The sequence below is a fragment of the Enhydra lutris genome, unplaced genomic scaffold, assembly GCF_002288905.1.
Source record: "Enhydra lutris kenyoni isolate GAN:26980312 unplaced genomic scaffold, ASM228890v2 scaffoldscaffold53, whole genome shotgun sequence".
Classification (NCBI taxonomy): domain Eukaryota; kingdom Metazoa; phylum Chordata; class Mammalia; order Carnivora; family Mustelidae; genus Enhydra; species Enhydra lutris.
The window spans coordinates 3,402,475-3,423,480 of NW_019154137.1; positions in this window are offsets into that span (position 1 = coordinate 3,402,475).

The window sequence follows — 21,006 nt, forward strand, 5'->3', positions numbered from 1 at the left end:
CCATGCTGTACCTTTAATCCCTGTGACCTACCCATTTTACAAGTAGAAACTTATACCTCTTAATCTTCCTCAAACATTTTACCCAACCCCCAAACCTCCTTCTTATGTGCTTTTCTATTTTACTTTAAAAAATACTCTTTAGGGGCGCCTGGGTGGCTCAGTGGGTTAAGCCTCTGCCTTCGGCTCGGGTCATGGTCTCAGGGTTCTGGGATCGAGCCCCACATCGGGCTCTCTGCTCAGCGGGGAGCCTGCTTCCCCCTCTCTCTGCCTGCCTCTCTGCGTACTTGTGATCTCTCTCTCTCTGTCAAATAAATAAATAAAATCTTTAAAAAAAATACTCTTTATATTCATGTATGAAAATAATGGCTGTACTACCATGTTTCTGTATATACCGATACTGGAAACAATTCAATAATGAATCTTTAAATCTTTTAAAGAACATACAAACGTTAAAACACTGATTGATTATAGAAAGTACGGTGGAGAGGGGCACCTGGGTGGCTCAGTTGGTTAAGTGTTTGCCTTCGGCTCAGGTCATGATCCCAGGATCCTAGGACCGAGTCCTGCTTCAGGCCCCCTGCTCATCAGAGAGCCTGCTGCTCCCTCCTCCTGCTGCTCCCCTGCTTGTGCTCTCTCTGACAAATAAATAAATAAAATCTTTAAGAAAAAAAAGAGGAGAATGTAGGAAAAAAACATTGGCTCTTCATCAAAGAGAAGCATTCTGAGAAGAATCAAATCAATTAGTAATATTCATCTATTTTGCAAAATGATGCATACATTAGGAAAGTTTCTGATTGTACTGATCTTACTACTTTTTCTAAGCCATTTTATCTTCCTCAAAGTCAATGCAAAGAAATAAAACAATATAAAGAAAAATATGTCCTCGTTATTATTCACAATAAAAAAAGGTCTGCTTCATTCTACAGGCCTGGGCATATTGTATGATATGGAACACTTAATGGCTGAAGTGGGTTAAGGTACCACTTTGATTCTGACTCACTGAAAGGAATTTCACGTGTATTTGGTGACAGGACTAGCTCCATGGGAGCTGTAATGTATTGAAGCATTTCGTTGGTGTCCCCAGATCTCACACTAAGTAAGAAAAGACCCTAGTCAAGAAAATATAACAATCAGTCTGTCCATAAATTATATCCATAGGCTCCTTCTATTTATTTATGTATTTCTTTAGAGAGTGTGTGTGAGCAGGGGAGGAGGGAATGGGGCAGAGGGAGAGGGAGAGAATCCTCAAGCTGCCTCTGTGCTGAGCATGGAGCCCTATGTGGGGTTTGATCCCAGGCCCCCGAGATCACGACCTGAGCTGAAGTCAGGAGTCAGTCACTGAGCTGACTGAGCCACCCAGACACTCAGGCTCTTTCTTTAGTGTAAGGTGGGAAAAGGGACCCTTTCTTGAGTACATGCATACAAGTATTGTTGTGGTCTAAAGATTGCTCGATTGATATTTTGTCTGCTATAAGGAAAATGAGTTGTACAGCACAACGACCGCCAGATTAAGAAACTTCCACAGCGTGTCTCAGTTTTTCAAATAATTGAGCAGGTTCCTTTTCTAGGCTGATAGTCTGGTATTGGCGTTGCTGCTGGCTATGAAACTCCTCACCTGAGGTAAAGGTTCCATTGAACCACCTGGTTGGTGTTATGGTAACAGATGATACTGTTCTAAAACATTTTTTTTTTAATTTTTAACTTTTTTTGAAAGAGAGAACATGCGTGGACTGGGGGAGGGTCAGAGGGAGAGAGTGCATCTCAAGCAGGCCCCACACTCAGCACAGAACCTGATGGCGGGCTTGATGCCAGGACCCTTAGATCATGACCTGGGTCGAAATCAAGAGTCAGTTGCTTAACTGACAATTCACCCAGGTGCCCCGTTAACAGATGACACTTTTTTTGAAAGTCCAAGTTTGCCCTCTTGGTCTGTTGCAAGAGCAAAGTAGGTAAGAAACCTGGTATCAAAGAATGCTTTGGAGCATGATCATTGGCTGCTTTAATAACAGGCACTCCAGGGGCGCCTGGGTGGCTCAGTGGGTTAAAACCTCTGCCTTCGGCTCAGGTCATGATCCCAGGGTCCTGGGATCGAGCCCCGCATCGGGCTCTCTGCTCAGCGGGGAGCCTGCTTCCTCCTCTCTCTCTGCCTGCGTCTCTGCCTGCTTGTGATCTCTGTCTGTCAAATTAAAAAAAAAAAAAATAACAGGCACTCCATCTCTAACAGACACAACAGTAGCATGGGGCCCTTCAACATGGAGTAAGTTTTTTATTTTACTTATTTTAAAGATTTTATTTATTTATTTGTCAGAGAGAGAGAGAGCACACAAGCAAGAGGAGTGGCAAGCAGAGGGAGAAGCAGGCTCCCCGCTGAGCAGGGAGCACCATGTGGGGCTTGATCCCGGGATCATGACCTGAGCTGAAGGCAGACGTTTAACTGACTGAGCCACCCAGGCATCCCTACAGTAATTTTTTAAATTAAGTGTTTAATTTCAATTCCAGTATAGTTAACGTACAGTGTCATACTAGTTTTAGGTGTACAGTATAGTGATTCCGCAATCCCACACATCACCTAGTGCTCATCAGGACAAGTGCCCTCCACAATCCCCATCGTCAGGTTCCCCCATCACTCCTCCCCCACTTCCCCTCTAGTAACCATCAGTTTGTTCTCTGTAGTTAACAGTCTCTTTCTTGGCTTGGCTTTCTCTTTTTTTTCCTTTCCTTATTTGTTTTTTTGTTTCTTAAATTCCACATACAACTAAAATTATATATTCATATTCTTCTGACTGACTTATTTTACTTATTATTATACTCTCTAGCTCCATCCATATTGTTGCAAATGGCACAATTTCATTCTTTTTATGGATGAGTAATATTCCATTGTGTGTGTGTGTGTATATATATATATATATATATATATATATATCACATTTTTATTCATTCATTTATCAGTGGACATTTGATCTACTTCCGTCATTTGGCTATTGTAAATAATGCTACTATAAACTTAGGGAAGTGTGTATCCCTTTGAATTAGTGTTTTTGTATTTTTCAGGTAAATACCCAGTAGTGCAACTACTGGATTGTAGGATAGTTCTATTTTTAACGTTCTGAGGAAACTCCATACTGTTTTGCACACTGGCTGCACCAGTTTGCATTCCCACCAACAGAGCAAGGAGGATACTTTTTCTCTCAAGTCCTCACCAGTACCTATTGTTTCTTGTGTTTTTGATTTTAGCCATTCTGGCTGGTGTGAGGTGATACAGCATTGTGGTTTTGATTTGCATTTTCCTGAAGGATGTTGTACTTTGATCCTTTTTTCTGTGTCTGTTGAGCTGGTCATATGGTATTTATCCTTTCTGGGTTTTTGTTTTTAATTTTACTGGGCATGTTCTGGTTTTTTAAAAGATTTTATTTATTTATTTGACAGAGAGAGTGAGAAAGCACAAGGAGGCAGAGGGAGAGGGAGAAGCAGGCTCCCCGCAGAGCAGGGAGCCCCATGTGGGTCTCAATCCCAGGATCCTGGGATCATGACCTGAGCTAAAGGCAAACGTTTAACTGACTGAGCCACCCAAGCACCCCTATCCCTTCTCTTCTTGATGTGATTTATTTGCAATCATTGAACTACCCTTGCATCCTGGCAATAAATCCCACTTGATCGTGCTGAATGATTTTCTTTAATATGTTTTTGGTTTTAGTTTTCTAGTTTTTCATTTAGTATTTTTTTACATCTATGTAAATGTTTATCAAAGATTTTGACCTTTAATTCTCTTTTTTTATGGTGTATTTATCTAGTTTTGGTATCGGGGTGATACTGGCCTTATAGAAGGAATTTGGAAATTGTCCTCCTCTTCTATTTTTTGTAGTAGTTTGAGAAGAATAGGTATTAACTTCTTTTTAAAAAAATATTTATTTTAGAGGCGAACAGGAAGGGTAGAGGGAGAGAGAGAGAGAGAATCTTACGTGGACTCATGCTGAGTGTGGAGCCTGAGGTCTGGTCCTGGAATTTTGTTTGTTGGGAGTTTTTTGATTGCTGATTGAATTTCATTGCTGGCAATCACTCTGTTCAAATTTTCTAATTCTTCCTGCTTCAGTTTAGGTAGTTTATATGTTTCTAGAGATTTATCCATTTCTTCTAGGTTGTCCAATTTATTTGGCATCATATAATTTTTCACAATATTCTCTTACAATTGTGTGTATTTCTGTGGTGTCAGTTGTTATTTCTCCTTTTTATTTCTGATTTTTTTTAACTTGGGTCCTTTTTTTTTTTGATGAATCTGGCTAGAAGTTTATAAATTTTGTTGATTCTTCAAAGAAGTAGCTCTTGGTTTCATTGATCTGTCGTATTGTTTTTAGTTTCTATATCATTTATCTCTGCTCTAATCTTTATTACTTCCTTCCTTCTGTTGGTTTTAGGTTTTGTTTGTTCTTCCTTAGCTCCTTTAGGTGTATGATTATGTTGTTTATTTGAGATTTTTCTTGCTTCTTGAGGTAGGCCTGTATTGGTATAAAGAATTATACTCTTAGAATTGCTTTTGCTTCATCCCAAAGATTTTTGGCTGTTCTGTTTTCATTTTCATTTATTCCCATGTTAATTTTTTAATTTCAAATTTGATTTGTTGGTTGACCCATTCCCTGTTTAATAGCATGTTATTTAACCTCTGTGTATTTGTGCTCTTTCCAAATTTTTTCTTGTTGTTCATTTCTAGTTTGGTGGTACTATGGTCAGAAAAGATGCATGGTATGACTTTGATCTTTTTGAATTTGTTGACACCTTGTTTGTGCCCTAATATGTGATCTGTTCTGGGGAATGTTTTGTGTGCCCTTGAAAAGAAAGTGTAGGGCCTCCTGGGTGGTGGAGTCGGCTAAGTGTCTGAATCTTGATTTCGCCTCAGGTCCTGATCTCATGGGTCCTGAGATAGAGCCCTGTTTCTGGCTCCATGTTCAGCAGGGACTCTGCTTGAAGATTCTCTCCCTCTGGCCTTCACCCCACTTGGATGTGTGTATTCTCTCTAAAAAAATAAATAATTTTTAAAAAGTAGACCAGTACTGGGCGCCTGGGTGGCTCAGTGGGTTAAAGCCTCTGCCTTCGGCTCAGGTCATGATCTCAGGATCCTGGGATCGAGCCCCGCATGGGACTCTCTGCTCCATGGGGAGCCTGCTTCCTCCTCTCTCTCTCTCTGCCTGCCTCTCTGCCTACTTGTGTTCTCTGTCAAATAAATAAATAAAATCTTTAAAAAAAAGTAGACCAGTACTATACAAAAACATTGTTTTAACAGGGGAAAACCAAATCATAATTTTGTACTTCTGATATTAAAACTCATTTTATTTTTTATTTCATTTTTTAAAGATTTTATTTATTTATTTATTTGACAGAGAGAGACACAGGGAGAGAGAGAATACAAGCAGAGGGAGTGGCAGAGGGAGAAGTAGGCTCCCGCTGAGCAGGGAGCCCTGTGAGGGACTCCATCCCAGGACCCTGGGATCATGACCTGAGCTGAAGGCAGACGCTTAATGACTGAGCCACCCAGGCACCCCAAAACTCATTTTATTTAATTAAATTTATTCTAATTTTAGCTAGTCCTGATCATGTATAAGATTACTTTCCAAAGATTCTTTTGTTTTTTTTAAAGTAGGCTCCACACCCAGAGTGGAGCTCAACACAGCGCTCGAACCCACAACCCTGAGATTAAGGCCCAAGCTGAGACCAAGAGTTGAGTGCTCAACTGACTAAGCCACCCAGGTGGCCTCCGCTTTTGGAAACATTTATTTATTTCCTTTGGTAATCTCTATACCCAACATGTGGCTTGAACTCATGACCCTGAAATCAAGAGTTGCGTGCTCTTCCAACTGAGCCAGTCAGGTGATCCCCAAAGATTCCTTTTTAATAAACCTTCTGCAAGTTGTTTTTTTTTTTATTTGACAGACAGAGATCACCAGCAGGCAGAGAGAGAGGAGTAAGCAGGCTCCCCGCTGAGCAAGGAGCTCCACATGGGGCTTAATCCCAGAACCCAGGGATCATGACCAGAGCCGTAGGCAGACGCCCAACTGACTGAGTCACCCAGGTGCCCCGGATGTATTAATAGTGACTTAAACCAATAAGCCTTTTTAAGGCTTAACAATGGACACAAGAGGCATACCTAAAGACAGTGTGGGAAAAAAAAAAAAAAGAAGGCAGCCCAAACAAGGTACAGAAAGTTCACGTCCCACAGCTGGTCTAAGAAAGCAAAGGCCTTTGTTATACAGGTGGTTAATTTATCCCAATATAGGAGTCTTTCATGGTATCAGAATGGCAGAATGTTCTAAGGCGCCAGACTCAAGCCCCACCTTCCCACTTTAGAAGTCTGGGTTAGGTAGGAAGTGCCGGAATGGCTTTTAAGTGCTTTACCCATGCGCACTAATTTTGTGGCTTTGGCTTTCAAGGTGTCCATTAGCAACAGCCTTTACGTCATGTGCACATTAACCCACAGCAAAATTTGTCTAAAGTGACACTGGTCTGATGAGAAATGCACACTCACCAGTCTGTGAGCTTGCCTTGAACAACAGGCTTATTAGAGTCTATGCCTGCATTCTTACCCTATGGTTTCTCTTCCTTATGACAAATGACCCAACAGAACAAATGACCCAACAGACAAAGACAGAGGAAAACAAAGGCCATCTCTGCAAAGACATGGATCACGGCTCTCCCAAGTTTACTGAATCCCTAAGCCTAAGGAACTAGTTCCACAGATATTCTTTCCTGTTCATCTAAATATATGTAACGGACTCTTATCAATATTGCTTCTCTGGACTCCACAGACAGAGATTCCAGGAGGCTGACAGGGTGAGACATCTTACCTTCTCCTGGCTGTGTATCAGATGTCCAAGGATCTGCAGGGTTTTTGTAGCAAATATTCAGTGAAAGTTTATCCTGCCAAGTATGTCAACTGATGAAGAAAAAATTTATTCTTCAGGGGCGCCTGGGTGGCTCAGTCAGTTAAGCAGCTGCCTTTGGCTCAGGTCATGATCCTGGGGTCCTGGGATCGAGCCCCACATCGGGCTGCCTGCTCCGCAGGAAGCCTGCTTCTCTCTCTCCTATTCCCCCCTGCTTGTGTTCCCTCTCTAGCTCTCTCTCTCTCTCTGTCAAATAAATAAATATTATCTTTTTTTAAAAGATTTTATTTATTTATCTGACAGACAGAGGTCACAAGTAGGCAGAGAGGCAGACAGAGAGAGAGAGAGGAGGAAGCAGACTCCCCATGGAGCAGAGAGCCCGATATGGGGCTCAATCCCAGGACCCTGGGATCATGACCTGAGCTGAAGGCAAGGGCTTAACCCACTGAGCCACCCAGGTGCCCCAATAAATATTATCTTTAAAAAAATTATTCTTCAAGGGTCTTCTAGCTGGTCTAACAATTAATTGACATGAGACATAGTAATGGGACAAAATCAGATTTAATTACAAGTGTACAGGGAATCCACACAGACATGAGATTCTAGATAGGTGGGACAAAATGAGGTACATATGTCATTCGGAACTAAGGAGAAGGGAATGGGGTCTGAGACTTGAAAGGCAAGGAAGGCAACTCACAGGAAGATGAAAAAGAGTAAGTGTTTGGAAAATAAGTATTTGCTGGGCCATCTAGAAATAATGGGTCACAGAGAGGACTTTGATCAAACAGGTCTTACTAGGTTCCTCCCTGTCTACCATGTAATATTAAAATGTAGTTCTCTATATTGATCACTTTCTTTCTGGAAGAAGTCCTTTATCTATATTCTTTGAGACAGTTAGGGAGAAGATCAAATTGTCTTCCTGAGTCCTTTGGGCATTGATTATTTTCTGCTTAAAATAATCTTCCTGCCAAAGAGGCATATCTTGGGGTGGCCTGCCCTTGACCCCTACATGTGGAAAATAAAAAACACATACTTAAACAATGGGTCAAATTTTAAAAAAGTATAAAGAAAATTAGAAAATATCTTGATACAAATGAAAAAGTAAACACAACATATGGAATATATGAGCTGCAGTAAAAGCAGTGTGGAGATCAACTTATGCTTATAAACAGTGTGTTTATTTTTATTTTTAGAAGTTTTATTAGTATTTTTTAAGGGTGGGGAGGAAGAGGAGAGGAGCAGAGGGAGAGGGAGAGAGAGAAACCCAAGGCAATTCCATGCTGAGCGCAGAGCCTGATGCGGGGCTTGATCCCAAGACCCTGAGATCATGACCTGAGCCAAAATCAAGAGTTAGACACTTTACTACCTGAAGCAGCCAGGCTCCCCATCACTCTCTTTATTTATTTACTTTTAAGATTTTTATTTATTTGTCAGATTGAAGTGAGAGAGCACAAGCAGGGAGAGTAACAGGCAGAGGGAGAAGCAGACTCCCCACTGAGCAGGGAGCCCTATGTAACTCCATCCCAGGACTCCAGGATCACAACCTGAGCCTAAGGCAGATGCTTAACCCACTGAGCCTCCCAGGCGTCCCCTACTCTCTTTATTTCTTATAGGTCTTTCAAATACTCTGTTTTCAAATACTCTGACTTCTTGAGTCAGTTTCACTAGTTTGTGTCATTTTAGGAATTTGTTCATTTCATCTCTTATCTAATTTGTTGGCATACAATTGTTTGGAGTATTCCCTTGTAATTCTTTTTAAATAAGATTATTAGTAATTTCCCATTGTTTACTTCTGATTTTAGTAATTTCTGTTCTCACGTTTTTCTTTTTTGGCAGTCTAGCTAAATGTCAATTTTGTTGATATTTTCAAAGAACCAACTTTGGGTTTCATTGATTTTCTCTATTTTTAAATTTTCTATTTAATTAATTTCTGCTCTAACCCTTACTTCCTCTTCTACTTTGTTTGGGTTGAGTTTGCTGTTGTTATTCTAGTTTTTTAAGGAGATTGTTGATTTGGTATCTTTCTTTATTTTTAAACAATTATTTATTTATTTGACAGAGAGAGAGAGAGACAGAGCGACAGAGGGAACACAAGCAAGGAGTAGGAGAGGGAGAAGCAGGCTCCCCGCCAAGCAGGGAGCCCCATGTGGGGCTCATCCCAGGACCCCAGGATCACGACCCAAGCTGAAGGCAGACACCCAACAACTGAGCCACCCAGGCACCCCGATATCTTTCTTTTTTGATGTAGGCATTTACAGCTATAAATTTCCCTCTAAGTACTGCATCTAATGTTTTCGTATGTTGTCATTTTCATTCATCTCAAAGTGTTTTCTAATTACCATTGTGATTTTTTTCTTTGATCCATTGGTTATTTACACATTCTTTAATTTCCACATATTTTTACATTGACCAAACTTCTTTCTGTTTTTAATTTCTGTTTCTATGCCATTGTGATCTCAGACATACTTTGTATGATTTTAATTCTTTAAAATACAGTGAGTCCATACCAAGACACATAATTAAAATGTCAAAAATTAAAGATAGAATCTTAAAAGCAGCCAAAGGAAAACAGTTCCATACAAGAGAGCACCCATACGACTCTTAGCTGACTTTTTAGCAGAAACTTTAGCAGGCCAGAAGTGAATGAGTGGAATGATATATTCGAAATGCAGAAAGAATAAATTTACAACTGGGAATACTCTACCCAGCAAGGTTATCATTCAGAATTGAAGGACAACCCCAGACAAACAGAAGTTAAATGAATCTATCGCTTCTAAACCAGCCTTATGAGAAATGTTAGAAGAACTTGTCTAAGTAGAAAAGAAAAGACCATAAGCAGAAGTAAGAAAATTATGAAAGGAAAAGATTGCAGTGGTAAAAACAAACATATAGTAAGATTGTAAAGGTGGCAGATCAATCATTTATAAAGCTAGTGTGAAGGTTAAAACAAAAATAGTGAAATCAATTATATCTACAAAAATAAGTCAAGAAATAGGAGTCATGGCTTTGAAAGTTATTTCCCATGATCTCCTTATTGACTACAAATAAACTTACAAAAAGAAATTAGTTAAGGGATCCACAAAATAAAATGATGTAAGATATGATATCATTTACATAAAATGTGGAGGGAGGTGAAAATGTAGATTGTGTTCAAACTTAGCTTAACAATCAACTTCATATAGACTGCCGGACGCACAGGATGTTATATACCAACCTCACGGTAACCAGAAACCAGTAACAGATACACAAAAGATAAAGAGAAAGGAATCCAAGCATAGCACTAAAGAAAGTCATCATACCACAAGACAAGAGAGCCAGAAAGGAACATAGAAGAACTACAAAATAACCAGAAAACAATTAACAAAATCAAAGTAAGTACATACTTATCAATAATTAGTTTAAATGTAAATAGATGGGGCACCTGGGTGGCTCAGTGGGTTAAAGCCTCTGCCTTCGGCTCAGGTCATGATCTCAGGGTCCTGGGATCGAGCCCCACATCGGGCTTTCTGCTCAGCGGGGAGACTGCTTCCCGCTCTCTGCCTGCTGCTCTGCCTACTTATGATCTATATCTCTCTGTCAAATAAATAAAATAAAATCTTTAAAAAAATGTGTATAGACTACAAGTTCTAATCAAAAGGCATAGGGTGACTGAATGGGTAGAAAAAACAAGACCCATCTATATGCTGCCTACAGGTGACTAACTTCAGACCTAAAGACACCTAGAGAATGAAAGTGAAGGGATGTAAAAAAAAAATTTCATGAAAACGGAAACAAACAAAAAAGCTGGGGTAGCAATACTTCTGTCAGACAAGATAGGCTTTGAAAGAAGGAGTGTGTTAAGAGACAGGGTATTACGTAATGATAAACGGATCAGTTCAATAAGTAGATGTAACCATCTACTTATGTACCTAACATCTCTGCACCTAACATAAGAATACCTAAGTATATAAAGCAAACATTAACGGACATAAAGGGAAAATTGGCAGTAATAATAGGGGACTTTAATGCCCCACTTATATCAGTGGGACAGATCATCCAGACAGAAAATGAGTAAGAAAATAGTCACTTTAGATGACACATTAGACCAGGCAGACTTAATAGATACATACAGAACATTCCATCCAAAAGCAGTGGAATACACATTATTTTCAAGAACACTGGGAACATTTCCCAGGATAGATCACATTTTAGGCCACAAAACAAGTTTCATTAAATTTAAGGAGATGGAAATGATATCAAACAGATTTTTTAAAAAACAAACAGAGTCATAAATACTGAGAACAAACTGATGGTTGCCAGAGAGGAGGTGGGGTGGGGGGTGGGGGGAATGGGTAGAGGTGATTAAGAGGGAAAAATTCCAGTTATAAAATAAGTGTTGGGACACCTGGTTGGCTCAATCAGTTCAGTGTCTGCCTTCGGCTCGTGGATCGAGTCCTGCATCGGGCTTCTTGCTCAGTGGGGAGTCTGCTTCACCCTCTGCCTGCTGTTCCCCCTGCTTACGTGCACTCTCTCTCTTCCTCTCCTCTGACAAATAAATAAATAAAAATCTTTTGAAAAATAATAAATGTCATGGGGATGAAAAGTATGGCATTGGGAATATAGTTAATCATATTAATAATTTGTATGGTGACCGATGGTTAATACACATATCATGGTGAACATTTTGTAATGTTTAGAAATGTTAGATCACTATGTTGTACATCTGAAGCTAATAGGATATTATTTGTCAGTTGTATTTCAATTAAGAAAAGTTTCAATAAGGTGCTTCTCGCTGCACCGTGTTAAGTAGCAAGGTTGGTTTTGTGCCCAGAGTCCATGTGCCTCACACTCACGTGGCTGGCCCTTCCAGGATCTGTTTGCTGAGAGGCCCCTGGCTGGAAATCGATCAGCCTTATAAAGCTGTTCTGGGTGTTTGCAGCCTGCTGCTGCTGGGCCCTCCATAAGGCTGGCTGCTGGCGAGGAAACTCAACTTCTGAGTCCTGTGACTGCATTTCTCATACTGGATGCCAGGCTGGGTCTGCATTCCTTTCCATCCCACACCATGCCCCCTGGTTGGTCCTGGTCTCCTGTCCCAGAAGCCAAGGACCTGGGCGTCCTTCTGCTTTTCCGTCCGCAGAGGCTGGGAAGGCAGGCTGCAGGCTGGACACGTGGCGACTCTCCCTCCTCACCGTTCTTCCTCCTCTAGCTCTGCCTCCACTCAGCGCGCTCCTCCTCCAAGCCAGCACCCTACCTTACAGGCAGAGGTGGTCATTCCCTGAATAGGGGGAAAATGGAAGCCAGTGGGCCGGGCTGGGGGGTGACTGCCGGGGACCTTTGGGGCCTGATGATCCGATGGGGCAGGACAGGGTCTGAGGGTGGCCAGTTGTTGCAGGAGTCAGGAGCCTAGGTCAGGACTCTTGTGCTCCCCTTCCAGGGGCTGCTGGCTGCCCACTGTGACAGAGAGAGGGTTCCCGGTACCCTGTACCGTGAGCTGCTGGAGTCGGGCTGAGCTTGGAGCATGGTGCTCCCCGGAGCAAATAGGTTTTCACAGGAAAAGAAAGTGGGGGAGATGGGAAGCGCTGAGTATACGGAGCACTTCCTCGCAGGCCCCGCTTAGTGGTCGAAGCTCACGTGATACCAGTTAGCTGCTGACTGGGTGCCCCACTTTTAAGTACACATGTGTTTCCATTATGCACGGAGGAAGTGAGCTGGTTGCTTTCCTGGCAGTCCATGGGGAAGGGTTATGAGCCAGTTTCAAAGACGGCCTTCTCCATGCCAGCCATCCCTTTAAAGGATGGGTTCTGATTTCAGAGCGTTACTACTCAACAGGCATTACAAGGCATCACAGAGGTAGTGAAATTGAAGCCCAGTTGGGGGAAATCCTTGGCCAAGGTCAAACAGTGAGTTAAAGACACAGCTACATACATTCATTCACTCATTCATCCATTTATGTATTCATCAGGCACTGTTTCCATAGCTGTTGTGTGCCGGGCACCGTGTTAGACACTGGTGGTGTAGCAATGCTGAGACCAGCCAGGCCCTGCCCTCCTGGATTCCCTGGTCCCCAGTACAGAGAAGTGAATGTGCTGATGATCATTTAGATTTCTGGGATTGGGGGTCAAGGATCAAACAATTCTCTATAGACCAGTTCTGCCTGTACTTCCAGCCTCCTCTCCCCACTCAGTCCCTGGGTTCTGGTCACTCGGGCCTTCAAAACACACCAGCCTCATCGCCACCGTGGATCCTTTGCACTGGCTCTCCTCTCTGCTCGGAATGCTGTTGCTGTACGGCTTTTCATGGCTGCCCCCTCCATAGCATTCGTGACTCTGCTTGGATGCCCCTCCCCAAAGCCCTCTCTGAGCCCCTGACTTAAAAACTCCCACCCCCGCAGTGTTGGGTCCTTTGCGCTCTTGTTTCATTTCTGGCTCCCTCCTAGAGCGCAGCACCCAGCACTTAAATGTGCCTGGCGCGTTGTAAGTACTCATGTCTGCCAGTGGTCTTAAAGGCTCAGGGACTCCTCTTCCCGTAAGGCCTCTGAGCACTTCGGGTTTGAAATCTTTAAAGAGGGCAAACACTCTCCTTTTACAAATAGTACACGGAGTTGCAGCGAGAGGCAGTAACTGTCGGAATCCCTAAAGTTGCTACCCGAGTTTTGGGGACATCGGAGCCAGTCCTTCAGACGTTTCTTCTCGCTGCGCTGAGACCCGAAGAGGCTTTTCTGCCCCAAGGACTCTGAGTTCGAAAGCAACAGATTCTCTCCGTTTTTGCTTAACGGGGCGGATCTTTGCCTTTGTTTCTGAAAGATCGCTTTGCTGGATGTAAGATTCTTGGTTGATAGTTTCGTACGTTTTGAGCGCTTTGAATGCTGTCCCCTTCCATCAGACGGCCCGTTTGTGCACCAGCTCTCCACAGTCATTGTTTGCCGGCTGTTCCTGGGAACACTGATCTCCCGGCACTTCCAGCCTTCCCTGCACAGGCAGAGGGGCCTCAGTCCACAGAAGAAACAGGGGGCAGGTGGATGCCGGACCAAGTGTGTACGGCTGGGGAGATGTGCTAGGACACACACGTCCCCTGCTATAGATGACCCGCCACGCTGACACAGCAGCAGGGCCACACTCTGGGCCCAAATTCGCGTGAAGGCCAATTCCATGTTCTTAGCCTCTTCTTGATTCCACGAGCGGAGAGACTGGCAAAGAATAGCAGAAGTTTGCTAGAGGGTTTGTCCAGATTACTTACCTGCACTGTTTCTCATTTACATATCCCACAGATTGTTAGGGACACGGGCTCTGTGCTTGTCCTATGGCCAGGCTTTCAGGTCACAAAGCTGAACCAGGCGTGTTTCCTACCCTCAAGGTAAATGTGTCTGCTGCTTAGATGGCCGTCTAAGAGGATAAACCCACACTTTGTTCCCCATCATATTTGTGTTAACTAGGGAGTCCTTCCTGGAGGAGGTGTTGGCCAAGCACTGGAGAGGACCTTTGGGGGCATCAAGCCTATTCATCGCACGTTATGGGTGAGGGAACACAGGACTGTATCAGAGGAATGGCCTGCAGAAGAAGGCAGGGGCATTCCGGAGGCCAGCCTCCAAGTGGCCATGTCCTCCCTTGGGCTTTGGTCACAGATACAGACAGTGCACACTGTCCCCGGGTGCAGCCCCTCCACCCTGTCCAGGAGTTCTTTCCTTCAAGGGGCTGCCGACTCAAGCCTCTTTTCGGAGCCTCAGCACCAGGCCATTTTACCTTAAGCAATGTAAGCAGCCTCTCCTGAGAGCACTGCATAGCCTGCTGTGGGAGGAGGTGTGTGTGTACACCTCGGGCTGGGAGCGCGAGAGGGCATCTTAAGGTTTGCTGAGTTGCTTTTTCTCCTTTGGATTTACATAGTCCTCAGTTGAGTCCTGGAGGGGAAATGAGCCATAATGGAGAAAAGGTTTAAAAAAAAGAAAGAATTTATTTTCTATTTCCAAACCCTACAGCCTGAATTTCTCCAAGAAACTATTTACAGATGCTTTCCACCCCCACACAGCTTTTGCAACTGTAACAGGTCTGACTTGCGGGGATATGGACCTAATGACCTATAACACAACCCACTGTGGATATTTGGCCAGTGGTACATTCGAACTGCCCTGAGAGGAGTTGTTACAGTGACTCTCGATCTGGCTCTGCAGGGGGCCTTCCCCCGTCATCCAGTCCATTCCCTTCATTCGCCAGATAAGGAGTGAGGCCCAGGGCCTCTGAGGGACCTACTCAAGGACTCAAGAGAGCTCCCAGAGGGGCGCCTGGGTGGCTCAGTGGGTTAAAGCCTCTGCCTTCGGCTCAGGTCATGGTCTCAGGGTCCTGGGATCGAGCCCGGCATCCATCGCGCTCTCTGCTCAGCAGGGAACCTGCTTCCACCTCTCTCTTTCTCTCTCTCTCTCCGCCTGCCTCTCTGCCTACTTGTGATCTCTGCCTGTCAAATAAATAAATAAATAATCTTTAAAAGAGAGAGAGAGAGAGAGAGAGAGCTCCCAGAGCTCAACAGAGAGAAGGCCAGCTTCTGGGCGGCCTTGTCCTCCTTTCTGTTTGTAAGGTCATTCCATTTTGGGCAACATGCTCAAGTTCACAGCCAAGTTCCTATCCTAAGCACTTACTACACTGTCCTACCCAGAACTCTTTCCCTTAAAGGGCGGAAGACTGGAGGCCAGTTCCCCAGTCAGGTGCAGAACCCTTCGGCCTCTCAGAAATGTGAACATCTCCCTTGCAGGGCTGCAGGGGCCCTAGGAGTTGGTTCTTGCCAGCCTTGAGAGCCTTGTAATCTGTACTCTCTCTGCAAAAGGCCGAGCGTCCCACCACAGCTCTAGTTTCTCCCAGTCTTCTGGCGAATAAACCTGTTTGCCAACTGGTACTACACTTGACCAGCCACCAGCTATGCACTAAGGGTGAACTGACTTTCTTAGAAAAGTGGGCCAATAGCTTGGAAACTGTTCTGCCGATATCTTAGAACCCAGGAAAACAAGACTCCTTCTGAAAGCGTGTTCTGTCTTGTTACATAAAGAGACATGAGAGATTTCAGATTCAGGCATAGATGGCATAATTAGTAGCCCTGTCCCCCTCCAAAGCACAGCCCCCAGACAAAACTAGGGCTCTTATGAGAACTGCAGAGTTGGGGCATAATTTTCTATTTCAAGGCCAAGAATCTTGGTTTAGAAAAATAATGGAGATAAGGCAGAGAATAGGGAGTCTCTGTCCGGTACCCCTTGAATTAGGGAGACAAAAAAAAAAAAGGATGTTTTGAAATCAGAAGTGGAAAAGAAGGTAGTAGAGACCTAGAGGAGAAAGAAATCCATGGCAATGGCTGAGCCCAGACCTGTTGGGGCTGGGGACATTGGTGGTTAGTGAGAGCTGACAGGTAGGTACTCCCCCTGCAAGGAAGCCAGTGGGGCACAGGGAGGTAGCTCTAACCAGCTGGGCTTTACAAAAGAAAACCTAAAAGGGGAAACATTCATTTGTAAATTCGTCAATTCGTACGTAAATTCAGATTGATATGTAAATTAGCCCCTAACAGGTCCTTCCAAAGTCCCCATCACAAGGCCAAAAATAGAGTTACCTTTATTTAACTCTACAGGTCATCCTAAGAGGTTTCATTGGGATTAAAATACTCATGAAGAATGAGGGAAAATCGGGACTGAGAGGAAATTTTGCAATGTGATTTTCCCAGCCTAGGTCACCAAGCCGAACACCCCAAGAAACAAAAAAGATGCCTGTATTTCTTCACCTTAATCAGAAGGAATTTTCAAAGATGTCTCTCATGAATTCCATGGACATCAAAATCTCATCTCCAATAAGGAGCCAGACAGAAATATTAAAAGGTGCTAAACTGGTTCTTCTGGTATTTATTTAATATAAAAATTTGGACTTTGGAATCTCACCATGGCCAAATTTGTTAGGTGAATAGACGCTATAGTCTTGAAACATTGCTTAACTCTCCCACTCTGGTGAGTGTTCCGGGTCTATTCATTCTGAGCTGAAAGCAAGGAAGTTAGCTAACCCCCCACCCCCACCCCCCGTGGATCCTGGCAACATGTGGGGTGTGAAGGGATGAGGAGGTCATCTTCACAGTCGTTGAGTTGCTGTCCAAGAGTTGCAACCACAGCCAAGGCCATAAATTGTGGTCCATGCACTTCACTGTGCTCTTCCTCACCCTGCGAAACATGGGAAAGACTCAGTCCATAGGCAAAATAACTCTGTTAACACCCTCCTGATATTTCAGGCACCCTGCACAAATTGGCATATTCTCTCTCCTAACTGGTAGCCTTGTAATATTGTACATCAGTCTCTCAACTAAATAGAATCACATGGGCTCCTTGGTTGCTCAGTCAGGTAAGCATCTGACTCTTGATTTCAGCTCGGGTCATGGTCTCAGGGTCATGGTCTCAGGGTCATGGGATGGAGCCCTGTGACTGGCTTTGTGCTGGGGGTGGAGGCTTCTTGGGATTTTCTCCCTTTACCTCTGCAACCCCCCCCCCATTTAAAAAAAAATAGAATCACACTAGAAAAGAACTTCCATTCACCATGATCATGCACTTATTGCAGGAAAAGGCAGATATCCAAGAAAATCATTTTTACTTTGCTAAGTCCTGTTGTTTTTTAAGCTGTTGTTTGCATTGTGTTTTGTTTTGTATATTGTTTAGAGGAAATCACAGGTGTTGAGCACACAGTCTAATAGCTTTCATGTTTTCCAGCTACAGTCATGGCAATGAAGTTTGATCTCTGCAATGATGTCTCTTAGACACTACAACCTCACAGCGATTCCTCAGAACATGTCATACTCACTTCTGACCCCCCATCTTTGCTTGTGCTATTCCCATTCCAAACCCTTCCTCGTCTAGCTCAGTCATCTGGGTCTTGCCTATGTTCTCACATTTTCTGCCTCCTTTCACTCACCTCCTTCCTCTTCCTTCGATTTCTCAACCTTACCTGCCCAGTTGTCTCCCCTCCCCGAACCCTATAGGCCTGAAGCGTAGATCACTCATTAAGAGACAACAGCTGTTAACATGGTCTCCCACGGAAAACTGTTTTGTGGGTGTCATTCTTATGTTCCCTACCTGCACAGTGAGCACTTGAATTTTCAGATGGGGTGACCTACTTTTTTCTTTCCCCATTTGAAGCTGGGGTGGTGCTTTACATGTAGTAAAAAAAATGAGCAGTGATTATAATAACAGCTGAAACTTCTGGCAGGCTTACTGTGTGCCAAGTGCTGTGCTGAGCAATATGCATGAATCAGAGTTATTGCTATTTTGCAGATGAGAAAACAAAGACAGGGAGAGGGTAATAATTTGCCCAGATCACGGAGCTGACGAGTGGTACAATGGAATTTATCCATCACATATTCTGTTCGGTTTGCTAGACTCTGAGAAGAAAAATGGCTTCATGAATATTTTCACATATCTTTTGTTTTTAAATATTTATTTATTTATTTTAGAGAGAGAGCACACAGCCGTACGTTGAGGGTAGGGGCAGAGGGAGAAGGAGAAAGAGAATCTCCAGCAGACTCCCCACCGATCACCGAGTCCAACATGGGACTCGATACCATGACCCTGAGATCACAACCTGAGCCAAAAATCAAGAGTTCGATGCTTAACCGACTGAGCCACCCAGGGGCCCCCAAAATTGGTTGTTTTTTTAAGAAGAGAGAGAAAGCCATCTCCCTTTCCTGAGTGGTACTCAGTCTAGGAACACACAATGTCATTGCAGTTTGGAAATCAAACACATTAAAAAGCAAGACAAGACCAAAGCTTGAATATGACCAACATCTCTGCTCATTTGAATTTAACATTTCCAAGGTATGCCTATTTTGATGACTCTTTCAGTTTATTGGTAAGGCTTAACTAACAAAATATAAAAACTAACTCATGGATTATTTCCTTTAATTTCATATACCTGTATTCAGAAGTTGAGTTCTGTCTAGAAACAAAACTAGAAAAAAAAAACATTTTCCCCATTGAACGCAAACTGGTGTAGCCACTGTGGAAAACAGAATGGAGATTCCTCAAAAAGTTAAAAGTAGAACTACCATATATATGATCCAGTAATTGCAGTACTGGGTATTTACCCAAAGAATAAAAGACACTAATTTGAAAGGCTGTATGCACCCCTATGTTTATTGCAGCATTATTTACAATAACCAAATTGACTCAAGTGTCAAGAAACAACTCAAGTGTCCATCAGAAGATGTGGTGTACACACACACACACTCCCACACACACGCACAGTGGAGTATCATTCAGCCATAAACATAATGAAATCTTGCCATCTGTGACAACATGGATAGAACCAGGGGGTATTATGGTAAGTGAAATAAGTCTAATTCAGAGAAATACAAATGCTATAGGACTTCACTCATATGTTGAATTTAGGAAACAAAATAAACAAAGGGAAAAAGAAGAGACAAACCAAAAACCAGGCTCTTAACTCTAGAGAACAGATGGTTACCAGAGGGGAGGTGGTTGAGCGGATGGGGGAAGCAGGAGAAGGGGATTAAGAGTACACTTACCATGATGAGCACTGAGTAATGTATAGAATTATTGAATCACTATATTGTGCACCTGGAACTAATATAACACTGCATGTTAATTATACTGGAATTTAAAAAATTAAACATAAATAATTAAAAAAACAAAGGCAAAAAAAATCATTTTTTCTCTCATTATCCTATGATACATTTTGATGTTTGTTAATGTCGTATATACCAGTAGCTGCTCTGATATACCCCCTCTGTTCCACTGATAAGGAGTGCCCTTTTGAGCCAGCATTAGTCTTAAGAATTAGTGTTTTGTGGTTTGTTCTAATAAATATGTGGTCAGTTGAATCTCTTACATACTTACTATTCTTTTGTTTTCTTGCTTATTTTTCCATTTTAATTGAAATTGTGTTAAAATCAGAAAATTATCTGGAGCAAATGGTCATATGTACATATATGCTGTCTTTCCATCCAAGAGCATATCTGTAGTGAATCGTTTTGCAAATAACACCTAAATCTTACATACTCTGTCGGCATTGCTTAAATCTCTCAGTGGCGCCTAATCTCCCTTTAGCAACAGGGTCCAATTCTCTTTGTAACATTCAGCAGCAAAGTGAATGCTGTGCAGAAGCTTCTCTTTACACTGACCTAGTTTATTTATTTATATTTATTTATTTACAGATTTTATTTATTTAACTGAGAGGAAGAGAGCACAAGCAGGGGAACAGCAGGCAGAGCAAGCAGAGGGAGAAGCAGGCTCCCTGCCGAGCGAGGAGCCAGATGTGGGACTCGATCCCAGGACCCTAGGATCATGACCTGAGCTGAAAGGCATCTGCTTAACCGACTGAGCCATACCCAGGTGTCCCTACGCTGACCTCGTTTTGCTCAGAACTTAACCTCCTTTCTTTAGGAGGCCTGGTCTTGGTCCCTTTCTTTCTGACATCCAGAACATAGAAGACAGCCTTCTGGAACTCAGTTGCTTCCACTTGGTAGAGTCTGTATCACTCTGCCCACTCTTGCTCACCCATTTTTGTCCTTCTGCCAGCATCTATCTGTAAAACATTTGGGGATCAGGAGATGTTCGGAAAACATCAAAAAGGGAGCGCCCGGGTGGCTCAGTCGGTTAAGCATCTGACTTTGGTTCAGGTCATGATCTCAGGGTTCTGGGATGGAGCTCAGCGAGGAGCCTGCTTCTCCTTCCTGTTCACTCCCCACATTCATGCTCTCTCTGTCTCTTGATTAATTAAATATTAAATCCTTTTTTAAAAAACCATTATGGTGATGTTATCACAGGTATATGCATATGTCCAAACTCATTGAAATGTGTACTTTAAATATGTGCATTTTTATGATTAAGTATACCTTAACGAGGCTGAAAGAAAGCAACCAAAGTTTTTAGTAAATTTGGTAAGCTTTGGTGAATTAAGTCATATGGTAACTCGATCCTTCAAAGAATGGCCCACTTGTTCACTTGGTCATTCTGTGACTCGGCTTTGGGTGACATGGCTCTTGATGAACTGACTTGGAGACCAATCTGTGCCTTCTAATACCAAGCAAATGACGTAGGATTTTTATCCACAGATAGATCCTCTTGAGAACTTCCCCGTGGAAACCAGTGCTCTGTCATGAGAAGGAAAATTCTGGGATTTTATCCTCACATAAC